We start from the raw sequence: 11,698 nt of genomic DNA, 5'->3' as shown, positions 1-11,698 counted from the left end.
ACAAATTGCAGTATTATGGATTTTCTGAAGGCCCAAAATACCTATTGTCAAATCTAGTGTACTTGAGATCTGTCTGCACTAAAGCCACCCGGTGCTGATTGACATAACAGAACTCTGACTGAATAAACAAAGAGATGAAAAATTAACACACAAAAAGATTTTCACATGATTATGATTTATTGCCAAAAAAATCTTGTCACTTTTGAAGATATTTTTTTCACGTTTTGAATAAAAAAATCGCTTTTAGCATTTGAAGAAAGGCAAAATCACAGCACGAGCATGGGGTAGACTTAGTATTAAAATGTATGTATGCATATCATTTGTCATTTACAAATTAAATAGCGGGGGTTGGGGGGGGGGGACTATCTTCATCGGTTTTAGATAAAATTCTGCTTGTCTTCCTGTGGCTTATTTTGTATCTGAGTATTGCGAAAAAAGTTCGTTCAAATCAATCTTACAGCCAAAGCGTAAAAAATTGTGGCGTGGATCTACTGTAACGGGACTTTCAGTATTCTCGTGTATCTCCGTGTTCAAAAAGAATAACGAGAGTTTCAGTGTTTAAGAATAAATAATATATTCTTAGTAAAATCACAGGTATTTACAAATTAATTAGTAAGATATGAAACAGTATCATAATAAGTCCAAGGGAGTGTGATATTTACTATTTAAAAGCTGTATAATTCTGAATTTAACCCCAATCTAATTAAAATCAGACTTCTTAGATCCGCGCCGTATACTCTGCGTAAGTATTATAGCGATTTTGAGCGTATCCTAGGATCTGATCTTAATTAGATTGAATTTAGCCCTGGCAGTCCCCGCAATACGTCTAAACCGTACTGAAGTAAGTTGTTAACTCACTCTAGAATCCCCGACCAGCCGGGTCTTACAGTGGCGGATTTAAGGGGAACGCAGCCGCCCTCCCCTAAAGTTGTCAATTTTAAGGTAAATCGGTATCTTGTTTAGATAAATATACTAAACGACAAAAGAAGCAATCACTACCGGAGAAATAAATGAAAAAAATCTTTCTTTTTTTCTTGAATTACTTAATTGGGAGAACTAATTTTTTTTCCTATTAAAATTTGCGTCATTTCATTAATTGCACCTTATTAAAAATGATAGAAAATAGTATAAATGACTAAATAGGAGACATATTTCAAGCCCTATAAAATCTGTAAAATCCAGGAGCTGCCGGAGGCTTCGCCCCGTGTACCCCCACCAAGGCTGTGCCCTGGACCCATCAGGGGCCTCAAGGCGGTCCCAAGACCCCCTGTCTAATAAACTACCTCTCCCCGTAACCGCAATTCCTGGATCCGCCCCTGTGCTACAATCCCGCATAAGATTTAAGGTAGATCGATCATCATGTGGTGTCATAGGTTTTTGCAAAAATCTTAATGAATAATCTGCATGATAGAAATATATCTGTCTGAGGAATTTTATTCACTGGATATAATAAAAAATCTGGTAAACCATCAACACTGAAAAAGTTTATATTTTCCATAGATAAACAATTATTTATGATTTAAAAATGTTGTCAAGGCCAATAAATCCTATGCTGGAATTTCCTCTACTGGATGCCTATTATACATTGGTTTCCCTAATATCCACAGTTAATCTATACATATTTGTGAATTAGCAGTTTTTTAAAACTGTTTGATATTTAAATTTTGTCACTTCAACAAGTTTTTATCTATTTTTATTATTCTGTTTGACGAAAATGTGTGACTTTCTGATGTTGATGTATGCTTCTGTTTTTGTATGTCTGACATCTTTAAAATGGTTGCAACATATCCATTTTCTTTGGTTATTAATCAAATTAAACTATATTGAGTGGAAATTAATAAAGTTTTTCCACTTTTAACCATTAATATTCAAAAGTCACATGAGGATGGAGCGACCTTAAACAAAGGGAAGTAACTCTTATAGAATACCCTCACACTACAAATACTCTGACAATCTAATAAATGTGTGGAGTGGGAAGATCGAAGCTATGATAGATATTCGCTGATATTTTGTAATGATAATTTTTAGCTGAGCACTACATAATTTACAGTGGCGGATCTAGTGGGTGGGTTTTATTTTAACATTATCAACTAATTTTTTTTTTAGCAATTTGCTATTTTGCGGTCTTTGATTCACCTCTCCTTTTGAGAGAATTTTCTGGATCCGCCAATGATTTTGTTTTCAAGAAATACAACTCTTTCCATGCCACGAAAAATCTACCAGAGTTGTCTTTCTTTATGAAGCAGAAGACACTTGCTGTGAAAACGAAAATGGATGCCGCGCCGTGAAAAACAGTTCTGAGTTCATTTTAGAGATATTTGCAGGTACTTACTAACTTAGTAAAAATAACTATCGGGTACAGTACTATTAGGTATTACTGAATATTTCGTCTTGTTAATTATCTATATATGTGAGTTGCATATGTAACAGGAAGGGAGAAAATGCAACATACCAGACCGAGACCCGGGATTTGAACCCGGGCCCCCTGAATCTCTAGTCAGTTGCTCTACCAACTGAGCTAACTGACCAACGGTGATCGAATGCGGCTGACCGCTACACATAAAACAAATGTATGGGATTGTCGACCTTTACTTCGCCTGACGTAACTTTGAGTGCGTTAACACCAGTGGCGGATCCAAGCAATATTGAAAGGGGTGGGACCTATGTGTATACTTTTTGCCACCCAAAAAGGGGATAAAGACCACGAAATGAGAAAAATTACTTTCTTAAAAAATACTCAACCAATTGTGTGTGTGTAGGAGGGGGGGGGGGGGGGGGGGTAGTTAACCCACTGCATGTTTTGCTGTACTATCAGAATTGGGGAGATTTCCTCTACATCATGATATTTTGAAATCAATCATTTGTTATTGGTACAGGCTTGAAAACCAAAATGAATTTAAACTACTTAAGGATGCTTATCTATGTAGTAAATCTTTACATTTAAACAGCTAACTGTCATGGTACTCACTAGTAGAAAAAGCTTTAGAATATATTAAAATTGGATATCCGTTAAGAGATTTTAGTCAGTATAGATTTAAGAAAATTGTAAAGAAATTACTCTGTGATAAATACACTGAAACCTGGTACAATAATCCAAATAAATTAATTGATGGGAAACTGTGCACTTATTTTAAGCTTAAGGAGCACTTTGGTTTTGAGAACTATCTTAATAAAATTAAAAATTTTGATATTAGACGATCTATTTGTAAGTTACGGATATCAGCTCATAAATTAATGATTGAAGTTGGTAGATATTCTGGTATTACTAGGAATGAACGAATATGTAACAAATGCAACTCCGGTTTATTAGGTGATGAGATCCATTTTTTGATTAAATGTGAAAAGTTTGCTGATGAAAGAAGATCTTTTTGTGGTGCTATAGAAAAAACAGTAAAATTTTCTACCAAACTCAATGATGAACAAAACTTCATTTACATACTATGTTCTGAAGAGCCATCCATTCTAAATATAACTGGAAAATTTATTTTGAACAATATATGACACTATTTGTATATAACTATGTGTTATGTAATCACTTCTTTCTTTACTTGTGTATGTATATGTACATTATTTGTATGTATTTTCATGCTGCCCCTTGAGGGCCCTTGATTGGAAATAAAAATATATAGTATATAGTATTGTTTAGGCCTCGGCTGTCTGTTACGGAGAATGATGGAATGTTAAAAGGGGTTCAAAGATTTAAATAGAATTCATAATATTAGCAATCTTTTTAAACTCAAGAACCACTGGGGTCGTCGCGCGCAAAATCCCCCATGGGGATTTTTAAAAGTTGGCATGTATGACGTGTATTGAGTTCTATGGGAAAATAATTGGTACTCTTTTCCCTTTGAAAAATTTGCAAAATTTGAGGTATGAAAGGCACGGGACGCTATATATTTTTTTTTAAATTTTGGTTAGTGCTTGGAATGAACTTTCAAATGATGTAAAGTATTTGTCTGAGATCAGTATAGTGAAACAGCGAGAGCACCAAAGGTTTGTATTGAGTTCTATGGGAAAATAATTGGTACTTTTTTCCCTATAGAGACCCCATTTCTGACTTGTCATGTGATTTAAAAATGCAAGTAGTGATTTTTTCTAGTATATTTGTGAGATGGATGTGTTCTTTGAACTATTGAAAATAAAATTAGACCAAAAAAGTGAGATGGTGGGGGAACCGGGGGGCGGCTGTATCATTTGGAAGGGTGCGGTATCTAGTAGTGGGTATGGGGTGCTGAAGGTGAACTGGCCAGAGGAGGGTAGTAAGCAGGAAAAGGCGTACCGGGTGGCTCTTATGGTAGATATGCACCTGACAAGGTCACAGTTCCCAGGTGGATGTCTGGAGGTTAGCCATCTCTGCCATAAGAAGCTGTGTGTCAACTCGATGCACTAAGTAATTGAACCACATGCCACAAACTTGGAGGGGATGCATTGTTTCCACCAGGGTGTTTGTTGTGGGACACACCTTCCACATTGCATCATATAATGTAATTATATAAGAACAATTAAAATACTAGTGATTTAGTTTAGAGTAATTATGCTCGGAAGCTCCATTATTTTTTTTAACTCGGGCTCGAAGTTCGCTCAATATTACATTTTTCTGGTATTTGACTTCTTGATGCCTCTCATAAAGTTTGTACAATTTTTTTCATTTGACAACTCTTTTACTTTTGTGGGATGGCAATTTCTGATAAGCCTTGTTTAATTCATAATCTTTTTGTACTTTATCTAGGGTTTTGTCCACTGAACCACTGGTGGGGATGGCAGCACCTACCCCTGCACAGAGACCCCGAATAGACCTGCCCGGACCATTATTAGAAGAGTGGACAGCACTGTGCACCTGACCGGAGAAGTTCCTCGTAAATGTTACATTGCGAGGCAGAGATCGTCGCAGGGTTCGATTAAAGCTCTCGACCTTCTGAGAGTTGCTGTTTTTGATCGTCTTGGCCAGGACAGCTGGAGACAATCTGTTTGAGATACAAGCATGGAGCAAGTTCTCATTCTCGGCCGAACAAGGTATTTTGAAATTGTCACTCAGATATGTACTTTTTCTTAACCAGTTACATTTTAATCCCCCTTTGCACACCAGAGAGTGTTTTCTGCATGATGCATGATCACCCATGTAGCAATGCACCATTGCAAGTTTAGCATACGAGAGCTTGTTTTTCATCTTTGCAGCATCCCCTCCAAATACCTCATAGGCTTGATTTATCTTGGCTGTGCATCTGTCTAGTGTCTACTGCATCTAAGGCAAAATTATGCAAAGTTTTTATTCTTTCAGCCTTGTTTCTTCCAGGCATGACCTGTGCCAGTTTTTCGTCACTCTTGATAGACTTTCTGATGTATTCAGACAATGCCGAGTGTCGATATATAATGAATTGGTTGTTCTTTCAGAAGCCCATCCTGATAGAGGGAATGCGCCGCTCGGGTCAGTGGTTACCTCCTGTACCTCGAGGCCAGTCTCACTGAGGAGTTCTGCCATTCCCTCCTTAGCCCAGGTGAACTCATCCCCTATGGTGTGATGCATTGGAAGGTTTGCCCCACATACCCCAGGACTACAACAGTGGTCAACAGTGCCCTCATCAAGTAAGTGGCCATGTTTGGAACAAATTTTATTTTTTGTCACCACTTTAATTATTTGATGTTTTGTGGTGACATTCTCTGCAAAAGAATACACAGTTTGTGTCGCCGGCTGGAATGGTGTCTCACCCACCCCCGAGTACAGGGGGTTATTAGGTCACCTGAATTCATTCAGGTGACCTATTGCTATCTGTTTTTGTCCGTCGTCGTTCGTCGTGCGTCATGCGACGTGCGTCGTGCGTTAACATTTGAACATTTTCAGCTTCTTCTCTGAAACCCCTGAACCAATTTCAACCAATTTTGGCATATAGCATCTGTGGGTGGAGGGGAACAAAAATTGTGAAATTCGTGGTCCCTGCCCCCCTGGGACCTGAGGGGTGGGGCAAAAACCATCAAAATGAGTGTAATTTTAAAAAATCTTCTTCTTTACTCCTGGACATCAAGAAGCCAAACTGTGGCCATAATTATAATGAGTGTTGAGCCCTCTACCAAAATTGTGAAATTCATGGCCCCTGGGGCAGGGGTTCTTGTGTTAGGGTGGGGCTCTATTGGTCATATAGTGAAAGTGTAGACATTCTTTGAAAATCTTCTTCTCTGTCTCTGGGTATGAAGTAGACAAACTAATAGCATGGTAATGATGAGCAAGGATGCCTCTTTATACCCCCCGCAACAAGTTGTGGGGGGGGGGGGGGGGTATACTGGAATCGGGTTGTCTGTCTGTCCGTCCGTCTGTAGACGCAATGGTTTCCGGGCTCTAAAGCATTATCCTTTCCACCTACAGTCACCATATCATATATATGGACTACCCATGGGATGAAGATGTTCCCTATCGATTTTGGGGTCAAAAGGTCAAAGGTCAAGCACACTGGACATCGAAGTAGCAATATGGTTTCCGGGCTCTAAAGTGTTATCCTTTCCACCTACAGTCACCATATCATACATATGGACTACCCATAGGATGAAGATTTTCCCTATCGATTTTGGGGTCAAAAGGTCAAAGGTCAAGCACACTGGACATTGAAGTAGCAATATGGTTTCCGGGCTCTAAAGCATTATCCTTTCCACCTACAGTCACCATATCATATATATGGACTACCCATGCAATGAAGATGATCCTTATCGATTTTGGGGTCAAAAGGTCAAAGGTCAAGTGCACTGGACATTGAAGTAGCAATATGGTTTCCGGGCTCTAAAGCGTTATCCTTTCCACCTACAGTCACCATATCATACATATGGACTACCCATGGGATGAAGATGTTCCCTATCAATTTTGGGGTTCAAAAGGTCAAAGGTCATGCGCACTGGACATCGAAGTAGCAACACTCAGAAAAGAGGTAGTTTATACCTATTACCAACACCCTTTGGGAGATTGGGGTAAGCGGGGGGTATTCTTAGTGAGCATTGCTCACAGTACCTCTTGTTAAAAAATTGTGAAATTCATGGCCTCTGGATCAGGGGTTCTGGTGCTAGGGTGGGGCTCTATAAGTCATATAGTGAAAATGCATTATTTCTTTGAAAATCTTCTTCTCTGTCCTTGGGTATTAAGTAGACAAACCAATAGCATGGTTATGATGAGCAAGGATGCCTCTTTCAAAATTGTGAAATTCATGGCCCCTGGGTCAGGGGTTCTGGTATTAGGGTGGGGCCCTATTGATCATATAGTGAAAATGCATTTTATTTCTTTGAAAATCTTCTCCTCTGCTGCTGGGTATTAAGTAGACAAACTAATAGTATGATAATGATGATCAAGGATGCTTCTTTCAAAACTGAAATTTATGGCCCCTGGGTCAGGGGTTCTGGTGCAAAGGCAGGGCTGACCACATAGCTATTCAATGTTTCTTCCATCCAAAAGTAAAATTCTTATATTGAAACACAAACCTAATTCAAACATTGGAAGGTTGTTACATGATACTCAGGTGACCTATAAGGCCCCTGGGCCTCTTGTTGTACATACCATCGCTCTGAACAGAGATGGTATGTGGGGACTCATTTCCCCTGAGGGTGTTGATTTCCACCAGCTGGTGACACCTGTGACTCATATCCTCTTTATTAAGGTTGACAATTTTGGTCTGACCTTTGTTACTTGATTTTTGTAGGGACTTGCGTGAAGGGGGAGGGGTGTTGGTTGAAAGTAGAATTTTCCTCAACCCATCATTTCCTAAAGGGGTTTGACTTAGGCCAACTTGTAAACCGTAGTTTACAGTGGCAGCCTTTCTCCCTGGGGATTTGGTCTCTACCTCCTCATACAAATTGTACAGGCCAGACAGGAACGGACACTCGGAGCATGTCATCCTCATCCGGGTGGCAAGGCCACGCCTCTCCTCAGTGTCTAGATCCCAAGTCAGGATACCCCGACAGTCTGGACTTCCTTGCTGGTGGAGGCGGAACACCTCGTTAAACATGGCCACTGTCTTGCCGAGATGTAGCAGCCTGTGCGAGTCCTGGTTTACCCTAAGAAGAGTCAGAGAAGTATTCATTTCTCTCATAAAAGGTTTGGAGTGCAAATAGTGTACAGGCAGTTACTTCCCTTATACTTTGAGAATTATCATACAACACTTACAACTGATGTATTTTTTAATTTTGTTGTTTAAATCTTCCAGATTGGTAGTTAGTCAGATGCATGACTTATTAACTGCTTGTATCATGCCTTAGTTTACATATATCTGCATGCATTTACATTTAGCAGTAGATTTCATGAGAAACACTCTTGGGGGGGGGGGGGGGGGGGGGGCTATATTTTCCATATTCTCTGATGTAACATATAACGAGGTGGTTCGTTTGCCAAAAATGTCTTGAAAATTTCATCGATGATCATTAAATTAATCAAAATTTTACTTACATGTATAGCATTTGAGCATTCCGGCACTCATTTCCACCTTCATTTTTCAGCTTCCTGAGCGTAACAAATGGTGGCACCCTGGCCGCGGGAGCATTTCCTGTTTTTCTGAAACTGAAGGAGGGTCCTTCACTAACTGATCCATTTCAGGAGGCAGTCTTTCATATGGAGCAGGTACAATTTTTTCTGTCACTCTCTGCATGCGCTTATTAGAAGGCACAGATTTGAATTTAAAGCCCTGGGTATTGCCCTTCTCAAACTTTGGCATGTTGGGATATTTTCAATTTTTCCAATTTCAAATTGCAGTATTTTTCAAATAATGGATGTTGTTCAGTGCAGTAAAGCCCAGCCTTCACGAAAAACTTTGTGAAGCACAGGCCCTTCGGGCCTCCCAGTATAATAATTGTGCAAGCCCGAATAATATTTTACAGGCCCAAAATATTTTTTTCTAATTTGACCACTTGTCATTTGCAAGGTGCTGCATGTTTATTCTACTCTATAGATACATGCACAGTTCTACTGTAGGAAAATACAGGTCAAGATGATCATAGTCAGAGAACAACTGACATTAAAAGGATTATCTTATTTTATTTTTCAACATATTAATCTCGCAGATGACATCTACTTTGTTTTGTATGCACCACGTACAAAACATTTTGTTTTCTCCAGAATCAAATCTTAGCCAAGGCCTACCCTCTGTCTACTGGGGCATAAATTTTCGTTCTTTTCTCCTCGTATGATCTGATGGTTGTTATTGTGAAATAGGCTTGGGTGGTTTTGAATTTCCCGGACGAGCCCCCTCCCTATATTTCAGAAAAGGCAGCATGGTTGATCGTTTTTCTATGCGAAATTTGACTACTAAGTCATGACAAAGTCTGAGTCTCACGCTTTATTTGTAATATATACAGAACATAAAAGAAAACATTATAGGCCCGCCGGACTCCTGGGTTCAATATTTTAAGAAGTCCGATCCCGATTTTACTGGCCTCGGCCATCGGGCCACTGGTTAACGTAGAAGACTGAGAGCCTGAGCTGTGATGATGTAGTAAAATGCTGGACTGACCCTTATCTAAGATCTTTGTAAACAGATAAGATGCGGAGGCACTGGTCATGTCCCTAATGTTCTTGTGTAAGGGGGAGGTTAAAGTTATCTCACCTACATCAGCAGCTGAGAGAACATATTAAGAACCACTAGATTTATTAGATTCCTACATGGTTTCTCTTTCTTGATCTTACATACCGGTAAAATTGTTATTAAGACTTCTTTGAAAAGACATATTTAGCAGTTTTTCTTACCTTTTTTGCAATTACGGGGGTCCTCCTTAAAATCGGGGTAGAATCTACCCTTATAAAAAAATTGTCAATATGATGCCTTAAAATTATTTCATGCATAAGAAAAAACAGAATCGTGTAACTTTAATAACATTTTATTTATTACAGTCAAAAATGAGATCCAAATATCATCAGAATTGTCAGAGTCTTTCACTCCTGGTAATGTCAATGTCCATAGATGGTGCAGCTCATTCACATGGTGACAGATCTCATGACACAGAAATTTCAGAACTCAAATTTCCTACATGTGCACAGGTAGGTTTGTATTGAGTTCTATGGGAAAATAATTGGTACTCTTTCCCCTGTACTTTCGATTTAATACCGGAAGTGAACATTTTAATTAACTTGTACAATGTTTCAGACTAAGTAAATTACGATGTCAGCGGTCTATTTTTCGGAAGTAAGTTGGGAATTTTTAGTCTCAAAATTGGGAAAAATCAACGGTTTTTGGCATTGGGAATGGTACCGTTTATCGGTACCAGTTATATAAGGAAAAAAATCGCTGGAGCTGCAAAGATATGAAAAGCTTGAGTGACCAGTAACGCCCATCAAGTCACTGTCATAAATCTGAAGAAGAGTCGCAATTGTTATTGGTATATATAGAGAAATCAATATACATGTATCTGCATGAAGTGTACATTCAAATTTGTTTATACCATAACTCTTGAGGTCAGGGTGAGGTCACAGAGGGAAACTGTTTTCTTCTAAGATAAATTTTCTATTTAGGAACCACAAATTTAAATTCATTTTACAAATAGATATGCAAGCATCATCTTGTACATTAAATTTGTGCACAACACAACTCTTGGGTTCAAGATGGGGTCATAACACTGTAACTCAGATGATCATCTTCATGTGTAGATTACAGTTATTTCATGTTAAGATGATCCCTGGGGGAAGGATGAGGTAAAAAAGAGTTCTAATTATTACGTATGATCAATCTAGACATTTTTAATGAAAATCAATTAAGGACCAAATGAATGCAATTCTTCAAAATTATGTGTTCTAGCATCTTTATGGTTTGTAGAGTCATAGTTTGTATACATCACCACCCTTGTAGAGTCATAGTTTGTTTACGTCACCACCCTTGTAGAGTCATAGTTTGTTTACGTCACCACCCTTGTAGAGTCATAGTTTGTTTACGTCACCACCCTTGTAGAGTCATAGTTTGTTTACATCACCACCCTTGTGGAGTCATAGTTTGTTTACATCACCACCCTTGTAGAGTCGTAATTTGTTTACATCACCACCCTTGTAGAGTCATAGTTTGTTTACATCACCACCCTTGTAGAGTCATAGTTTGTTTACATCACCACCCGTGTAGAGTCATAGTTTGTTTACATCACCACCCTTGTAGAGTCATAGTTTGTTTACATCACCACCCTTGTAGAGTCATAGTTTGTTTACATCACCACCCTTGTAGAGTCATAGTTTGTTTACATCACCACCCTTGGAGAGTCATAGTTTGTTTACATCACCACCCTTGTAGAGTCATAGTTTGTTTACATCACCACCCTTGGAGAGTCATAGTTTGTTTACATCACCACCCTTGTAGAGTCGTAGTTTGTATACATCACCACCCTTGTAGAGTCATAGTTTGTTTACATCACCACCCTTGTAGAGTCATAGTTTGTTTACATCACCACCCTTGTAGAGTCATAGTTTGTTTACATCACCACCCTTGTAGAGTCGTAGTTTGTTTACATCACCACCCTTGTAGAGTCATAGTTTGTTTACATCACCACCCTTGTAGAGTCATAGTTTGTTTACATCACCACCCGTGTAGAGTCATAGTTTGTTTACATCACCACCCTTGTAGAGTCATAGTTTGTTTACATCACCACCCTTGTAGAGTCATAGTTTGTTTACATCACCACCCTTGTAGAGTCATAGTTTGTTTACATCAACACCCTTGTGGAGTCATAGTTTGTTTACATCACCACCCTTGTAGAG

General features: G+C 38.8%; 1 pseudogene; it reads right to left on the bottom strand.

Moving 5' to 3' along the window:
- Positions 1-5,057: 5,057 nt before the first annotated feature.
- On the bottom strand, positions 5,058-8,054 carry LOC125656793 (uncharacterized; annotated as a pseudogene).
- Between the last annotated feature and the right edge of the window lie 3,644 nt (positions 8,055-11,698).

Source organism: Ostrea edulis, chromosome 7, assembly GCF_947568905.1.
Source record: "Ostrea edulis chromosome 7, xbOstEdul1.1, whole genome shotgun sequence".
Lineage (NCBI taxonomy): Eukaryota > Metazoa > Mollusca > Bivalvia > Ostreida > Ostreidae > Ostrea > Ostrea edulis.
This window is presented reverse-complemented; position numbering and strand designations above follow the sequence as displayed.